The 18510-nt window shown below is 39.8% G+C and overlaps 1 protein-coding gene across 6 annotated transcripts in view; it reads left to right on the plus strand.

Annotated features, from left to right (window-relative positions):
• Positions 1-238: 238 nt before the first annotated feature.
• PPARA (peroxisome proliferator activated receptor alpha) overlaps positions 239-18510 on the plus strand; it is a 44661-nt gene continuing 26389 nt past the window's right edge. For 2 of the 6 annotated variants that reach the window (XM_065050652.1, XM_065050008.1), the window contains exons 1-3: positions 239-329; positions 810-1024; positions 3394-3520. The gene's annotated coding sequence lies outside the window, so the exon portion shown is untranslated. Of the gene's footprint in view, positions 330-371; positions 590-809; positions 1025-3393; positions 3521-18510 lie in introns of those variants that run through there. The other 4 variants (XM_065048584.1, XM_065028039.1, XM_065035016.1 and 1 more) reach the window with 3 other exon arrangements.

Consider the following 18510-nt stretch of genomic DNA (forward strand, 5'->3'; position numbering starts at 1 on the left):
AGCAGCCGAGCCGAGCCGAGCCGAGCCGAGCCGAGCCGAGCCGGGCCGGGCCGGGCCGGGCCGGGCCGGGCCGGGCCGCCCCTCCGCCCGGCGGGGCCGCGGTCTCGCCCCCTCTCCCGCCGCCCGCCCCGACCTCCCTGCGCGCGCGGCGCCGGTTAGCCGCGTAGGCGCGCGGAGGGACGGCGGCGGCGAGAGGCGGGGTTGGAGGGTGGGGCTGTCTCTCCTCCTCCCAGCCAATCGTGCGCGGCTGTTGCGGGAGGTGTGTGCCATGACCTCACTTCCGGTACCTGTCACCCCGCCGCCCAGAGTCAGTCAGGCGCAGGACCGGGGTATTGCTGCCCTCCTCCTCCTTCCTCCCCCCTGCCCCATCCGCACCGACCCCCGCCCGCCGGGCTGACAGCGCCGGCCGGCCGCTGCCCCTGCCCCAGCCTGGCGGCGAGGGGGTGCTCGCACGCCGGCAGCGGCGTTTGGCAGGCGTTGGGTTGCCCCGCGGCACCGGCTCCCGGCCGGGGACGCGGCGGTGACTACCCGACCTGACCCGACCCTGCCCGGCCCGCTGCGGCTGCCCGCGGCCCGGCAGCCATGCACGGTACTGCCGCAGGGAGCACCCCTCCCGAGCCCCCCGCCGTGCAGCCGCTGCCCGTATCCCGGCGGGGGTTCCGGCGACCGAGGGGGACACGGGGAGGGGGCGGAGGCGGCAGGAGTCCGGCTGGGTGACGCCCCCGCCTCGCTGACACGGTGGCGGTTTCGCTAACGAGCTGTCCTTAGTCTTCTCCTCCCCCTCTTCTTTTTTTTTTTATCTGGTTTAGTTGTTTCTATATCTGCCTCGTCGGCGCGTTTTGAAGCCCTCTGCGGAACTCCGGCGGTGGCAAAGGTGAGGAAAAGGAGTTAGCCGGCCCGGGGAGATGCTGTAGCTGCTCCTGCCGCTTCGTGCCAGCTGCCCGCCGGGCGGGGACCGCGGGGGGCGGCTGCCCGGGGTCAGAGGGGCGAAAGGACAAGCGAGAGCCGGCCCTGGCTTTTGGAGGTAGGTAAAGAGCGACCTCTGAAACTTTGTGGGGAGGCTTCAGGGTGCTGGGGGACTGGGCAACAGAGGAGAAGACAATGTGCTGTCACAGAAGGTACTGGTTTGCAACTGTCATGTCTCTTAAATGCAGCACATTTGAATTGTCCTTAACGTGGTTTGAGAAATGAACTTGGGCACTAGGCGGAAAATAGGTGCTTGGAGGTTACTTTTATTGGCTTGGCTTGGTCAGGCAGGCTGTGCTTGTACCAGCTGATTGGTCAGAGGAGAGTCCCGTATTCTTGGAGTGAGGAGTGTGGGTCACTTGGAGCTCCCCCCCGTATTTGCTTTTGTGAGAAAAACATGTTCTTGATTGTCACTACGAGGCTGTCCACTTGCTTTCTGAATGGCAGTGAAAAAGAGAACATTCAAAAAGTAATAGAAGGGAGTGCTAAAAGCTATTACTTTGTGTTCGTATTAAGCTTAGCACAACCTCACTGATACAAGTTCCTAAGCTTTGATAGAAGGAGTACAGGACTCCTCAGACAAGATTATCTGGAGTAATGATGATTGGCAGTTTGGTGACATTGGATATCTTAATAGAGTGCACAAATAAAGATGTTGCATAGGTTTTGTTGGTAAGGAAAGTTTTAATCAAACTGTACTTGTAGAACATGCACAGACTTTCTTATCAGCATCTAACACTGGTTACTGGGTTGAAAATTGTGTGATCTTTGCAGGTAGCAAAACTGATAAGGTTTAAAAATTGTTTCCTTTAGAAATTTGGAATCACTGACTTAATATTGAGGCTACCTGGTCTCATGCTGAAACTGACGGCAGTTGTGGTTCATGTGATGTGGTCACAAGTCTACTCAAAGCTAAACCAGTATCATAACCTTTGTTATTTGGCATGATATAGTAAGCTGCTATTGGCTCTTAGTTACGTTCATTGGCAACTTTTTTGGATTTTAAGTAGCGCAATGTTGTGTTTCAGAAGGATGAGAATGTGCGCAGACCTTATCAGAGGTTCATAGAATGGTGTAGCCAGCACGCTCTCTTTCCTTCCCCATGTTTGGAAGGAACACTTGGCATAGTCCAAAAAAAAGTTCTTATCAATCTGCTGATGCCTTATGTTCACTCTCATCCTCTGCAATCAGGTGGCATAGAGAGTTTTGGCTACCTAGTATAACCCCTACATCCTGAAAACGTTGCGTTTTTTCTACTTGCTTTTCAGTAGGTCTTTAATGTATTAGTTTTCTATTAATACCCTTCAATTCCCTATTTCTCTTAAAGAGCATTATGAATTTTAAACCATGGAGAAAGGGTTGCATTTTAGTTGTGATTTTGTATAATTATGCTTTTAATATTTTATGTGCTGAGTGTTATAAAAATATTAGAGAAGATAATGTGCTACAGGAGAGGGATATGCAGCCTAGGATATTAATCTTGTTCTAGGAAATAGATCATAGTGCTCACTGTTGACCCAAAGTGGTCAGGGAAGACAATGTAATTTTTCTTAGTATGTTTTAGAAGCAGATTTACTTCAAAATTGCAAATAGCACTTCTTTTCTCTTTGATTTAGCTTACCTGCTGAGATTTGAATTCTGAGTTCTGTTTCTCTTGCACATGGCATATTTGTCACAAGGGGAAAAAAAAGAATCCCATACTTGTCTTGGAAAATAAATGAAGTTGAATTCGCATTTATTATAAGTACAAACATATTTTCTTCCAGCACTTTTGAATTTTAACATTTTTAATTTAATCTGATTGGTTTTGCAATATCTCCCTGAATCTTTAATTTGCTTTTTATTTGAGTGCACAGGGGAGTTGATTTAGTCAAACTATTATTTGTTTTTATAGCTGCATAGGAATTTTATTTTATTGTATTTTATTTTTAATAGGCTTTGTCTATAACAGTAAAATATCTACCTTGGGGGAGTAAATGGTACTTAAAAGGCCAATTGCAAAGGCAACTTGTGGGATGTGTGTGAGTATCTTGGAAACCATAACTCCTCTAACAGTTTGTCCACATAAAGACTTGGACATTTGTGCGAATGCTCCTTCCAAGTAAAAGTGTTTTGCTTTGTGACAGATAATTAAAATAGCACAAGGCTTTCACTGCAATAGTCTCAGTCCAGTGCTTTAGAGTTCATTCATCAGAATCATACTGGGATATACCAGTCATACGCCCTAGTTAGCTAGATGTCAGTGTCGTCCTGCTGTAAAACTAGGTATTTTATTAAAAGCCTCAGTCATTTAAAAATCAATTTTAGGCCAAGTTTGTTTGATTTTCTGAAGAAGCATAGAGAAATCATATTACATGATATCAATACATAAAATAGTAAGCTTTGGAAAACTTTGTTGACTTTTTTTTTTTTTAAATATATATAAAGAAAGAATGTTGGCAGCCTTTTGTTGATGAAGAGCCATTCGTTATCACCAATATGGACATGAAATGGAAAGGGAACAGATTCTGGAAAACGACTTCTGTTTCAACTTTTCAAGATGCTGCATGAAGTGGTGAGTACATATGTGGACTGGGACCTATCTTGGCATTGTTTTTTAGCAACTGGAGAATAAACATTTGAGGCGGAATTTCTGTAGAGTGTTAACGTATAATTAACTGATAAGGAAAGAAATCTGAGCAAGTAGTGCAAATAATCAGTTGATAAATGGAAAGTAGTAGCACAATCAGAAGAACAGGGTAAGTAAAATTTCCCTATGTTCTGATATCAACTGCTGTATTAGACTTCTGTGTAAAAGTTATATAAAGGCATTATCCAGTAGAATTCTGAATTCTTAATATTTTAGAAGTAGAGAGCTCAGCATTTCACAGGGCCGGGTCTATAAAATTAAATATTGAACACATTTTTATGAAGTAGAATACTGAATATTCACTGAATGAAAATGTACTTATCTGGTAAGGTTAGGCTCTAGATCATCACTATCCTCAAAATAAAATTAAAATCTCTCAGTCTTAAAACGTGTGATATTTGACATGTTTTAAAAACATTCAATTGGTATGAGCAGATTGTTGTGTGACCAGATTACATATGGAGTTGAGATGTTGCCAAATCTGATTCCACTTCCTCATACCAGTTCTGATAGTTTCTGCTTATGAAACAATATTTATTTATAAGCGCATTGCATGTGTCTTTTAAGTATCTAGGGAGTATAATCTCTGTGTCCAATGAAGGGTTTCATGTGCATAGATTGATCCAAATTGTAAAATACAATTCATTGGTATTCTAATCCTGATTCAGGTTTAAGTTGTTACATGTTTTTTTGTGGTTGGTTTCTGTGTTTTAAAATGCTGTAGGCATAACTTGTAGAAAGGGGTTTTTACTTTGCAGATTGAAAGAGAACTGCCAAACAGTTTGTTCTGTGCTACTGTATTCATCTACATTTATTGTTTTAAGTTCATGTTTTCTCATGCTTATGGAAGCACTAACAGTGTGAGGTAGAATTGCAAGCATTTGGCAAATTACTCATCCCTTTTTAGAAATGCTGACATACTATCGTGGTTTTGAAAAAAATGATAAACTAAGAGATTATTCACTTAATGTTTCCAAATAGTAGAAGAAACATATTAAAAAATGGATCTGCCTTGAGGAGCTCAGAGTGTTTAGCAGCTGCTGAAGTTGTAAGGTTCTTTGGCATTTTTCCAGGCAGCTGAAATACATGTGAAAACGAGGTGATCCAATATTTTAGTATTTCTTTAGTCTATTTTCAGTTTGTTGACAAGTATGTAGAAAGAAACCAGAGCCGCTGTTTGGTGTGCAAATTAACTGCTGGTTGAGTAACTTCTTACTCATCTATGACTGTATAATATCCTGGAGCTGAGAGCATTTGTTGTACTGAGTAGTAGTTCAGAATTTGATGTATTTTGTGTGGCAAAATAACACCACAATCTGTCCTAATGTTTTTTAAATTTAACCAAAAAATGCATCATTTCAAACTATTCTACAGCCTGTGATTAAGGTTTGAAGACAGGGCGTACTGTCTGGTTGTATTATATGTATCCATGCATACAGCACAGTTTTGCTGTCTGAGGAAGTTCTGTGATCTGCACATAGGCTTCTATTGCCAGTCATTTTTTGTTGTGCAAATAAGAGTGCTACATGCCTGGTTTGTTTTGGTTTAAATAATTATTTACTGGAAATGACTGATGTAACAATTCACAGAAGAAAACAGTGAATTTAAAACAGACTGTGAGTGTTCAGATGGGAAGAAGAACTTTTGTCTATTTGCAAAATCTGCTTCAAAGTGAAGACTTGAATTACTGTTGACATTTCTTAGCCTCCTGTTAGTGTTACTGCTTCAGCAAGAATGTTAAAAAGTTCATGGCATTAGAGTCATGCTGCAGGCTCACGTTAAACAAAACAACCTTCTCGCATCTTTATTCAACATGTATGGAAAATGTTCCCTGGAGTAGTAAGGCTGAAAAACTATAATAAAGAACCATTTGAATTTGATGGGTGGAAGGGAGAAGGTGGGTGTTGCGTTAACAGGCTGCTTTGGAGACTCCTGGGTTTATTAGCAGGCAGTGCTTGACGGGGCTGATGAATGCTCTGTTACAATGGTCAATGAATTCACCTGCTCTGATGTTAAAATAAAATAAATAAATAAATAAATAAAATAAAATCAGTTGCAGCCAGCAAGTCATAGTGAATATTGTTAGGTTGTTTGGCAATTTTCAGGGGAAGCTTACAAGAACTATGCATCAGTAGCATAAAATTTATGTTTCTAATGGAGAGTAGAACTACATTCTTGATGAAGGTCATACAGATAAGAATAATTTTTAGAACTAGCCAATGCAGGTATGCACAGAGTATTGGACACTGAAGTTTACTCATCAAGGTTGAAAATGGTTAAGTGTAGGGTTTTAAATGTGTTTTCTTAGCCTGTAGGTAAATACTTGGTTTTGAACAAGTGTGCTGCGTTGCAAGGGAGCTTGGGGTGGGGGGTTTTGTGAGTGTAAGATGCTGTATGGATGCAGTTTCACTATAAGAGAGAGCTATGTAAACAGGAAGCTGTTCTGTTTGTGATCATTTTTGACTAGTTTGTGTTTGGAAATATTGCTCTGTGAGCGTAAGGTGGACTTATGTTGTTATGTTGAACATATGTGAAATTTAAAAATGGTCTAATGTATTTATTCATATTCCACATAGCTGCCCACAGAGAAGAGTACATAAGAAATTGTAACTGTTTTTTACCTCTGAAATTCTTTTATACATATATATATATAGAGAGAGAGAGAGAGAGAGAGAGAGAGAGAGAGACAAATATATATAAAAAAATATATTTATTTTTATCCACCTCAGGACAAAAGACTGTTCTGTGCAGTTAAGCAGGCCAGTCTGAACAGAAGTAAATCAGGTAGCAGCTTTAGTATATAAGTAACTAAGAGACAAGCAGCACAGGATACTGCTTTTGGAAAAAGCAGCAGCTGTACATTTTGTGTACTGTGCTTCCATAGAGATGTAACTACATAAGTAGGCCAGTATTTTCAAACAGCTGTCAAATGTTCAACTTAAATGTATGTTTTGGACACCTTATTTTCAGCATACTGAGCTGCCATAATTCTAACCAAATTTACAAGGAGTTAAATTTTCTTAAGAGTGTAAATCCTGTAGTAACTCCTATGGAACTGTAGTAGTGATTATCCTTTAAGAATATAGAATTGTTCGGTTTGCAGCTATCATTCATTTTATTTCTCTTCTACTTGGCATGCATGTGTATCCCTGCCTGTGTTTGTATATATATGGATGAACTCGCACATATGAGTAAAACCACAACAAAAAAAGAATAAGATGTCTCTGCATTGTGTTGTTTCTGATAGCCCTGCAAATACGAGGCTTAAAGTGAGAGGTGGGGTTACACAGCATGGCCTGATGTGATCTAACAACTGTTGTTAAAGATCAGTCAGGCTCCCTCTTTGTGCTTCTTTGCTACCATCCATGTGTTTCTGTCCCTTTTTGCTTCCCCTTAGTGAGTCTGTTCAGCTCTCTCTAGCTATTTGTGTTTTTCCTGTGTTATGTTTCTACCAGCATTATGAGCTGAACTGGTTTGCTCACGCAGTGTCTACATGCTAGAGAATAAAATATGCCAGGGACTGTTCTCTGGACCCGGAACAATGTGACAAGATTGCGTGCAGCTAACAGTCTTCCTCCTGAAAGGGGGTGGTCACACCCAGACTGCCAGTGCTGAGCAGTTTGCTGCTCTGCATTTGCTGTCCCCTTAACCTGGGCATTTGTCTGGGAGAGCGCCAAGATGATACGGGCCAACATGGTGTCAGGGAGGACACTAACAGCATGGCGTGAGCCTCTGCTCTGCTGCGTTTTATTTACTATTATAGATGTGCCAGGGGGTCAGGCAAGTGCGAGAGCCAGCAGCGGCGAGATGGAGCTGTGTGGCTGGAAAGGAAGAAGGGAGAGGGAAGGTGCAGGGCTGACAATGTCAGTGAGTGAGGGAAGGGAGATCCTTTTGATCTCAGGGAGCTATTACGTTACTTAAGCTGGCTTGTCTAACCGTGCCCTTAACATAACTTTATTTTGCAGCCATCAACTTCAGTCTCGCTCTGTAGGGGCTTGTGAGTGCTGTGTCCCTGTAACTGTTTTTTTGAAGTCTGATTCAGTTGGCTAAAATGCCTTACAAAGTTAATTAGAACTGGTATATGAACATACATATATGGCTTTTAAATGGGTTTTCCTATCCTGTCTCTTTCATTGGACTGTTGATTTTCTTCTACCTTCATGTAATTCAGGTGCTTCCTTAGTTAAAAAAATGGGGAGGAGAAAAGGGGAGGCAGGCAGGCAGGCAGGCACCAGCAGTGGTACTGTTGTTAATACAGGGCTGTTAAACCAATAAATGGACACTCCACATCACATGAAGGATGAGCAGAAGGCTTAGATGTCAGGAAAATAGTTGCTTATATTTTGATATTTTTTGATCGTGCAGGAGTGTGAGGCTTGTTATCTCCATACTGTAGCAAGTGACCTGATTTAGAACTGTGAAGTCATGTGTCCCAAGTATATCCTCTATCTGGTGTGTCAGTAGCTTGGAAGTACAAGTACTTGATGTACATTTGCCAAAAAATGTACATTCATTGCATTCATACCTGTTGCCAAGGCTCTTGTAGAACAGTGCTAATTCAATGTAAACTTTGGGTTTGTGTGACACATCTATTGCAAAGAAAAACTTTTTAAGGTAGAAATTTCTAAACTACCAGAACAAAACTGAAGGCCTTTTTCTTAACAAAAAAAACAACAACAAAAATTGAAAGAATTCTGTCTCACATTCCACTCTGGGTACTCGGAGTTGCTGCATGCCATTAAATCAAACGTAGTTTATTTTTAGCATGTTTATTTATTTATTTATTTATCTATCTATCTATTTGTCTATTTATTTAAATGTAGTAGCTGAGCAACAAGAGCCTGTAAAAATCCTTTGAATGAATGAGTGAAATTGTTGTACATTGAAGAATAAGTAAACTACACAACTCCAGATGCTGTTTATAGAAGACATTTAGATTTTGTCTACTGGTAGAAGAGTATGAAAGCTAGCCCATTGGGATTACTCAGTTAATTTTCAACAAGACACTTGCAAGCAGAAGGGGCCTAAATCTCTAATATCTTGTCTGAGGGTCATTCTCTTTTACAGGATATAAATTCTTCTGTTAAGCTGAATTTAGTTTATGAAATATGTCTTGTTATTATGTCTGGGGAAGGGAATAAAGTTTATCAGTGAAATAAAACCACTGAAAATACACAGTGGTGGTGTTCTCTGCTAAGGAGGCGAATTCAGGCTTCTTGAATCTCTTCCAGAAACAGATGTAAATTCCACTGTAGCTTTTCAAATAGTGAATAATCATGGTCTGTTATGTTTGGTGATGAATCATGCAAGGGGTTGCAGATGGTAAGAAAAGTGCAACTGTGCAGATACTAGAGGAGTGGAGAAAGAAGACTAGAGGATCCGAGGGGATGAAGGAGGTGATTTGAGGGTGGGCTGACATGGGTTGTGAAAGAGAAGGGTAAGACAGCTGAAAGAGTATTGAAGCTGAGTGTGCCAGGGTAAAGCTGAAACTGAAACCTGAGATTTGGGGATGGGGAGAGTGCTGGAGACTGAGAAGATTGTATACTTGGGGCAGAAAGATATTTTTGTTGATCTTTGAAGCCAAAGTTGCAACGTTAGATGCCAAAGTAACTGGACTTTTGTCCCAAGCAGAAACAAGGAGACCAGGCTTTGGTGTGGAAGTTAAAGCTGTAAATGAAAAAAGGAAATTTAGAGTCTTTGTGTTCCTTTTAAAGGTATGCTGGTTGTAAGCAGGAGGCCTAAGGTAGTAACAGATAGAGATGCAAAATTGTGCGGTTTTTATTTTGATTGTTCTCAGCAGGGCCTGTATAATGAGGTTGGAGAGACAAAATTTGGGAGTTTGCCAGGTGGAGAAGTTGTATGTGACCAGGTGTTCTGAAAAAAGGCCTAGGTTTTGGTTGAAGGGCAGGTAAGATTCAAGGGAAGCTTTTCACAATCTTAAACCAATATTCCAGAAAGCCCAAACCATCTTTCAGCATTTTGCCTCAAGTAATTTTAGTTTAAGATCTCTTTTGTTTTGTTTTTTTTCCTTCTCTCTCTTTTTAGGTTAAAAGTATTGTTCCAAAACAATAGCTCTTTATTCAGGAAGAATGTTGCCATTAAGATACCTGTAAGACCTAGAGTTTTTACCCACAGGACGGAGATCCTCAGCTGAAGTGAATATTTAACCACTATTTCAAGGACAGGCAATTATCTTTTTCTTAATGAAGTATGTGATTAGGAATCAAAGTGAGTGACTCCGGAAAATTGTAGAATACTCCAACTGCTGGCATATCTTCAGGCAGCCATTGTACTGTTTGTGTGTTCTACAAACCTTAGTAAAATGAAAAAGAAGTAAATAAAAAACTGAAAACAAACTCAAAAAAAAAAAAAGTGGGGAGCAAAAGTCCAGATCTGTATTTGAAGAGAGTTATGCTCCAAACCTGCTATACTGAAAACTGTTTTCAGGATTGTTTTCCCATCTCTTTTAGTCTAGCTACCTCAGGAAGTTGGGTATGTTGACTACGGTCTCCTGTCTTCTCCTCTCACCCAATAACTTTGAACCTGCAAGTCTTGTCAAATTTGACAGAAGAGTATTAGTTGCAAAGGCATTAAAGTGCCGTGATTTTTATCAAAGTTGGTAACTGGAAAGAAGAAAGGAAAACACATTATTGACCCTACTGAGGAAATGGTGCAATATGAATTCAACAATTATCTGGTCTGTTTGGCCTGTCAATTGCCAATCAGCACAGGAGCATGAGCGGAGCCAGTTGCAACACGTAGCTCTCAACCAGCTCTGGCGTGTTTGCTGTTTGCATAGTCAGTAGTTCAGGGACGTGGTGTGGGGAGGGGGAACTGCAAGTGTAGTGAGAAGGGGAAAGAGCAGGGAGACATCACTGGACAATGTGGGGTGACAACAGCATGAATATTTTATGTCTTCGGGAGCAGATCAATAGAAATTAAAGCTTTTTTATTGCTTTCTCCCCAAAGTTGCCCCTTTCCCAGTGTTTTAATGCTGGTAACAGTAAAAACCGATAGGAATTCTACCTTTCAAATTTGTGTGCTGTCACAGCTTAATGGTCTCAAGCTTTAACCGTGTTGTTTAAGCTCACAAACTTAAATACCGCTTCAAAAATTCCACTGCTAGTCAACAAACTCAAAACTACTTGGTATACATGAAATATTAGATCATGTGGCAGAATAATAACATATTATATATAATATGTGGCTTTGAATTAGGTTGTATTCAGTTGAAGTTTTTATGTCACAGGAACATTCCTGTGTAAGCAAGGTTGAAATCATACAGGAATAATAAATATGCTCACAGAACAAATGACTAGTTAATTATTTCTTGTCCTTCATTGTATAGTAAATTTAAACTTAAGGCAGGTATTTTTATTTATGACACAGCAGGGATTCTAAGTTCTAAAGAGTGTGTTACTACCAGTCCTGCCAATAAGGAATTAGCAACAGTATATACCAGTTACTTTCACACACAAAGGTCTGTGAATAGAAAACAAAAGAGATTCTTCTATTCTAGTTTATAAGAACACATTTTAAAGTATCCATACGTACACATGAAGATAGTATGTCTGAAATTTCACATTTGTTAGTAAGAATTACTATACAGCTTTGCTTGTGAAAGTTATGATGTCTTTCTGGATGGAACAGTCATGATGTATGTTGTGGAAGTTGGGGTTTTTTTTGTTTGTTTTTGTATCAAGCACGTGAGCAAGTAAAACTTCTGAGTTACAGAGGTTTATGTAATATGTTTGATGGAAAATGGCCAAAAATTCTGCCTGGCACTGCCTTTGTATGTATTAGGATATAACTGACAATTTTAGTTGCACAGATGTCCTTAGTTTGTTACCCTCTGAAGTTTATTTTTACCATATGTGGTGAAAACATACTCTACAGGAGACTTAGCAAGGGCTTACATTTTATTTACTTCAGAAATTGATTATATTGGAGAGAATAATTTAGTCACCACACTAAAATGCAATTTGTATTTGCCTTTGCCCTCAGATACCTTTGTCCTTCAACAAATAAAGTCTCTGTAGAATATAAGGGTATGGTTAGAAAATTGTTGAGAAGCTACTTTGGATGCCGTGATCACATACGTAAGGAAACAATTGCAACATTCCAATATAGTCTTGAGGATGTAGCTTCCAGTGAGCAGCATGTTAGGACAGATGTGCAGTCTGTTTGTAAATGCTGAACACATCAGAGTCAACTTTGACGTCACTCAAAGTTCTTTCTACATATTATTTTTAGGGAAAAAAAAAAAAAAGAAAGGATAATGGTTTAGGACACCTAATCTGTGCACGCAGACATAGTTTTTGAGTGATTTTTCGTCAGCTCCTTTTCTTTCAAACTCTCTTAATTCTGGGCATACCACACAACCAAATTTAGCCTCAATCTGAGCACTGATTTCTGAAGTAAAGGTATTTCTAACTGTTAATAAATTCCAAATCTTTGCTTGTGTAATTAGCTTGTAAGATATTCGTACAGTATTGTAAATCTTGTTAAAAACAGAAGACTTACAAAGAAATGGGTAAGGAGTTTTGGGACACATGAGGAAAGAGCTTTGAGTTCATTAACATGGTAAAAAAATATAGCAAATACTCAGATGACACATTTGTGTGAACGTGACCTTGGATCTTGGATCAAATAGCAAATACATAAATGTTTGTCCGAATGTGACCTTGGACTGGTTCAAATGTCAATCATAAATCAAATCCTAGCTTTTAATGTGCATGTAGAGAAAAGAGCCTCTTAAATGATGCATCAAATCTTTGTTTCTCAGTGGTTGTGGTCTTCACAAGTATGTGTTCAGCAAACACAGGGAGCGTATTATTTAATGTATTATTTTAGCCTCATCGCCTACATCGTGTCATCACAAATTACGTAGAATCTGTAGAAGTTTGAAGCACAAGTTGCTGTGATTAACATGCGTAATCATTTGAATCTTATTCAAGTATGGAATAATTTGAGTGGAATATAAGAGCGACTTGAAGAGATATTGACCTTGAAACACATTGGATAAAGAGCAAAACCTGGAGTTTCTCTGGAGAGAGGAAAAGAAAAACGGAGAGTGTGTTGCAAGCATAAAGGTATATAAAACAGTGAAGTGGGGTTTTTATTAGAAACTGTATGGAGCTGTAGGTAGTACTTGTGGAACTGTATATGAACTTGAAAGAGAGCACATATTGGAGAACACAGGGTACTCTATAACAGTGGTTAATAAGATGTTGCCATGGCTTAGTTTCTTACAGGAAAAAAAAATCTTATTGTTCTTTCGAATCTGTTAATAAAATATACTTGCTTCAATGGCCATGTGTCAAAAATACTGGATACTATTAACTCCATTTTGAATATTTGCTTTACATGCATTAATCTGTAAGAAACAATTATTCTGCAAATGTAATAGGCCCAGGCAGAGTCTCTCAGCAAAGCATATTTTAATAACGATTTTGCAAGACCGGGTGTTCTACCTAAAGGTAGGCACACCGAATAGGGCAAAAAGCCTCTGCTTATATCTCCCCAAACTCCCTGCCTCAATTTCCCTCCCCTGTTCCCCATTGGTTGGGTACTTCAGAGTTTACAGACTATCCCGATGCATGCAATCCCCTTCCCCTTATCAATCTATTTAAGATATGGATTTCTGGTACTTGGGCTACACTTCCCCCTAAATTAGCTTGTCAATACAGGTATCGGTATGTATACAGGTGTCAGTCCGTATTCCGGGAAGAAACTGTGTATTACATTAAGAATTCATAGTCCGATGTCTCTCGGTCCTTCCCCCTTGCTGGGGTCAGACGCCAGGTCCTTAGCTATGTAAAAACAACAATTCTTCGTTAAACGTTTCTTACCATAAGTAATGTAATAAATTGAATAAACTTCCCTCATAATGTTGTCTAGGCTATATTTTTTTAAATGTAATGTTAATAACAGTATGTTTATTCTGTAGATTAAGCTTGTAGTAAATTCTCAACCATGTGTCAGAGCTCTTTATTTACTATAAAAGTGGAAACAGAGACAGGATAAATAGAGGAAGGAAAAAAATTACAAATTGCCAGTTTTTCAGGATTTCTAGGCATCTTGACAATAGAAGTTTAAGCAAGACTAAAAACTTAAACACAAAGTTTTCCACTTAAGTCTTTGACTCTAAGTCTCTTTTGACTTTAAGTCTTAAGCCTGGATTGTAATGTAGTTCAACAACAACAACAAAAACCACACACACAAACAAACACAAAAACGCAAAATCAACAAACAAAAACAAACACCCCCCCCAAATCCAAACAACCACAGACAACCCACCCCCCCCAAAAAAACCAAACAGAAACAAAAAAAACCCCACCAGCCAACCAACTAACAAAACTAACAAAGACCCCACCAAAAACACTTATTGAAAAAAAAATAGTAAAACAAAGTAAAAAGTTATAGGTTACCAATAACCCAAATATAAGGGTATAAAGTTTGTTAACTAGTACATACTATTGACTGATACTGAAGTCCTGACTAGTCAACTCTTACAAGAATTTAAAGGATTCAGTAGACATAGATTTAAAAGAGAGATTCGAAAGCTGTACTTTGACGTATAGATACTTTGGATTTTAGTTTCAGTTCAGTTCAGTCAGGTCTTCCTATTCCCAATTACAGAAACCAGCCAAGTGTTCTCTTTTTCGATATGAAAAATCACATTTAGAGGAGAAAAATAACAACAACAAAAAAGATTAATAGAAACTTGAGGCGATAGACCTGCAAGTCTCGTCTCTGGAGCCTAAAGGCACAGGTTGCAAAACCTTTATGTCCCACTGCTGATGAAGTCAAATCTGGCTCCTGTTGTTCAAGGCATTAGCAGTGGCTAATTTAAAGATGGGCTTCAGATCTCTGTACTGATAACCTGGAACTGTGGTATTTACATCTTAAGTTGAGCTCTGTCTGCTAGAGGTTGACTAGTCTAATGTTGTGGATCAAATACTATGAAATATATTCTCTGGCCTAATATAAAGTCGGTGTAAAAGTTATATATGTAAATGTAAAGTGTTCTCAACTGAATTGCTAGTTACTAAATTCTTGAGAGGCTTGTTGAATTTAGAATTTCCCATTAGAAAGCCATTTTATGCTAGGATGTTGTTTTATTCTATACAAGCAGCTGAAGTCTTTCTTTGAGCTTCATTTTACTCTCAGCTTGAGTTTTCAGTATTGGAATTTCTATTTTATGTATTTATTTATTGGAGCATGTTGTTTCAACTCAGTAAATGTCTGTATCTTCCATTTCTTGTATTTCTGTGGGAGTTTTACTCCTGGAAGGATGATGAATAACTGTGAGATGTGCATTGATCTCCTCAGCCTATATGACAGTTCCATGGCTCTGTCAAAAAATGGTGCTGCTTAATCTAATAGAGACACTGACTGATCTGTAGAGCAGTTTTCAGCTCTTATCTGAGACTGAAGAGGCTGTTTTACTTCAGGCAATGCAAGTGCCTGATTTACAAGTCCAGCCTGTTGATACAATTGTTGGATTCTTCGGAAGGGATTCAGGCTGCATAGACATGTTAATTTGTAATCGTGGCCTCAAAGATCAGTTATGGCTCTGGAAAGTCCTCTGAGTTCTGCTCGACCCAAACTTGTAAGTGAAGTGCTTGACATTGGGTGAGATGAATACCCCTCTTATATCTGTTTGCTGAAAATTAGTTTCTGCTTTGTAATGTTTTTTCTCTGTTAGTAATTGTGTCTGTTCTGTGAAGGTGAGATGATACGATATTTGAGATAAACCATCTGATTACCTCCTGAACAGTTTTGTTGCTGTCCTGTTACTAGTTACTTCTTAAACAGCAATCCTGGCAAAACAAACAATTTTTAGAGCTATTTAGAGTATAATGACTGTGTTACATAGTTGAAAGAAAACATTGGAGGAAATTGTGAATCTGTAATCACAAATATAGAAATATAGAAAATAGCTGAAGAGTTTTAAAGCAGAAATGTTGCATTTAAAAGGGGGATGAGTGACCCTGTTCAGGAACTTATTTTTCTTTAATACATCGTGGGCGATGAGACTGTACTTGAGAGAGTCAGGACCCATGAAGTAGCTTCTACCCTGGGCCACTAAATCTTGGAAAGAAGCTACTGGGAGATGCCAACAGGGATTGATGTTGGCTCAGTAACCACAAAGTAGTTGAATAGCGGCTGTTAGTGATTATGTCATTGTTCTCTGTATTTTTCCAGTCTGTGCTTTCCCCACCTTTCTTGGCTTATTAGTTGTTTTTTTTCCCTGTCTTTTTCTGTCTGTTGCTGTTGCCCAAATTTTTGTAGCAAGCAGTGTCAATCATTTCAATAAGTATTTGGGGCTTTTTGGTCTTTGTAGGTTGTGATGCTAGATTTGTAGGTGCAAATGCTAAATTTTTAACTGTGTCTTTGTGTATACTGCAATTACAAGCAATTCAAGGCTGTCTTTTGTAAGGAAATGCGGTAACATTTTGTCTAGCAATCCAAGATGACATTGTATGTCTTGTCTCTAACTGAGTGTTTTTATAATCACATAGGTGGAGGTTTTAGATTTTTGCTTGGGAGAGACATAAATGTTAAACAGATGTTCCTAGAGCTTAACATTTCTATTAATACAGATTCTGCATTATAGCTGCTTTGCACTTGAATGTTATGTAAGGAATCTTTCATATTTAGGATGGCTACCTGCTCTTTGACAACCTTTGTTTATTTTCTGTGCAAATTAGTATTCTGATGTTATGTTTTACTGTTGGTGGTACTTTTCTTGCCTCATGACAGGTGTTGCTTATATTAGTATCACTTTACATATGTTCATACTTTTAAAAGTGGTTTGCTCCAGGAAAAATGTGGATTTGAAGTACTGGCTTATAAATTACATTTTATAATTCTATTAAGTAATTTCCTTATTTTTTTCAAAGTAAAAATAACTGAACAATTAACAAAACAGTAACATCCTGGAACTGAGATTTTTGTTATAATAGTAGCAACCTGCATACCAAATATATAGAATCATAGAATCATTTCGGTTGGAAGAGACCCTCAGGATCATTGAGTCCAACCATAACCTAACCTAAATCTGGCACTAAATCATGTCCCTAAGAACCTTGTCTATGTGTCTTTTAAACACCTCCAGGGATGGTGACTCCATCACTTCCCTGGGCAACCTGTTCCAATGCCTGACAGCCCTTTCCGGGAAGAAATTTTCCTAATATCCAATCTAAACCTCCACTGGTGCAACTTGAGGCCATCTCGTCTTGTCTTGTCACTTGCTACTTTGGAGAAGAAACCAACACCCTCCATGCTACAACCTCCTTTCAGGTAGTTGCAGACAGTGATAAGGTCTCCCCGCAGCCTCCTTTTCTCCAGGCTGAACAGCCCCAGTTCCCTCAGCCGCTCCTCATCAGACTTGTGCTCTAGGCCCCTCACCAGCTTTGTTGCCCTTCTCTGAACTCTCTACAGCACCTCAAGTTCCTTCTTATGATGAAGGGCCCAAAACTGAACACAGGATTCAAGGTGGGGCCTCACCAGTGCTGAGTGCAGTCACAAGATCACTCTCTAGTCCTGCTGGCCACACTGATAGACACCAAGATGCTGTTGGCCTTTTTGACCACCTGGGCACACTACTAGCTTGTATTCAGCTGGCTGTCAATCAACACCCCCAGATCCCTTTCTGCCAGGCAGGTTTTTAGCCACTCTTGCCTGAGCCTGTAGTGTTGTTTGAGGTTGTTATGAGCCAAGCGCAGGACTTGGCACTTGGCATTGTTAAACCTCATACAATTGGCCTCAGCCCATTGATCCAACCGGTCCAGATCCCTCTGTATGGCCTTCCTACGCTCCAGCAGATCAACACTCCACCTAATTTGGTGTCATCTGGAAACTAAGTGTGCACTCAATGCCCTCATCCAAATCACTGATAAAGAGATTAAACAGAACTGGCCCCAATACTGAGCTCTGGGGAACACCACTTGTGAACGGCCGCCAACTGGATTTGGTTGCATTCACCACAACTCTTAGGGCCCAGCCATCCAGCCAGTTCTTTATCCATTACAAAGTACACCCACCCAGGCCATGAGCTGCCAGCTTCTCCAGGAGAATGCTGTGGGATACGGTGTCAAAGGCTTTACTGAAATCTAAGTACACAACATACACAGCCTTTCCCTCATCTACTAGGTGAATCACCTTGCCGTAGAAGGAGATCAGGTTGGTCAAACAGGATCTGCGTTTCATAAACCCATGTTGACTGGGCCTGATCACTTGGTTTTCTTGTATGTGCCGTGTGATGTCACTCAGGATCATCTGCTCCATGACCTTCTCTAGCACCAAGGTTAGATTGACTGAAAATATATTGTACAATACAAGAGTTTCTGGCAACATCATTATACCTTCCTGAAAAACATCTGTTCTGCATATGCTACAAAATAAACTTAATTTTAAAATCTTAACACTTTGCCTACATAAGCCACGTTGACCTCATCATTACATTTTCTTTGACTCATACTGGGCTAATAGGAGCCGGTGCTGCAACACAGAAGAATAGTTTATACTCCTGACAGTCTGTCAAATTACATCTGGTTGAAGAGTACTCCTTAGTGCAATGTACAAAGTCAGTTGTTCATGTGATACTGTTCACCTCTGACCCGTCGTTAATCAGCACTGCTCATGTGTGCCTCTTCTTCTTGCTGACTTACTTGTACAGCATATTCATCTGTTATAGTCCTGTCTCTAAAAGTACTTTCTTACTGTGTTGGCTACTTACTTGTTTGGAAAACTTGATAAAAATTGTTAATTTTCAGTAAGAAAATTGGCCTTTCCTCTCTCTTTTTGGATCATGTCTTTTAAAATCAAATAGGATAGAAATGCTGCTGCCTGGCTCAGTAAGTTCTGCTTGGGTTTGGCTGAGTAAAAGAAAACAAAAAAAAAATTCC

Source organism: Columba livia, chromosome 1 (assembly GCF_036013475.1).
Source record: "Columba livia isolate bColLiv1 breed racing homer chromosome 1, bColLiv1.pat.W.v2, whole genome shotgun sequence".
NCBI lineage: Eukaryota > Metazoa > Chordata > Aves > Columbiformes > Columbidae > Columba > Columba livia.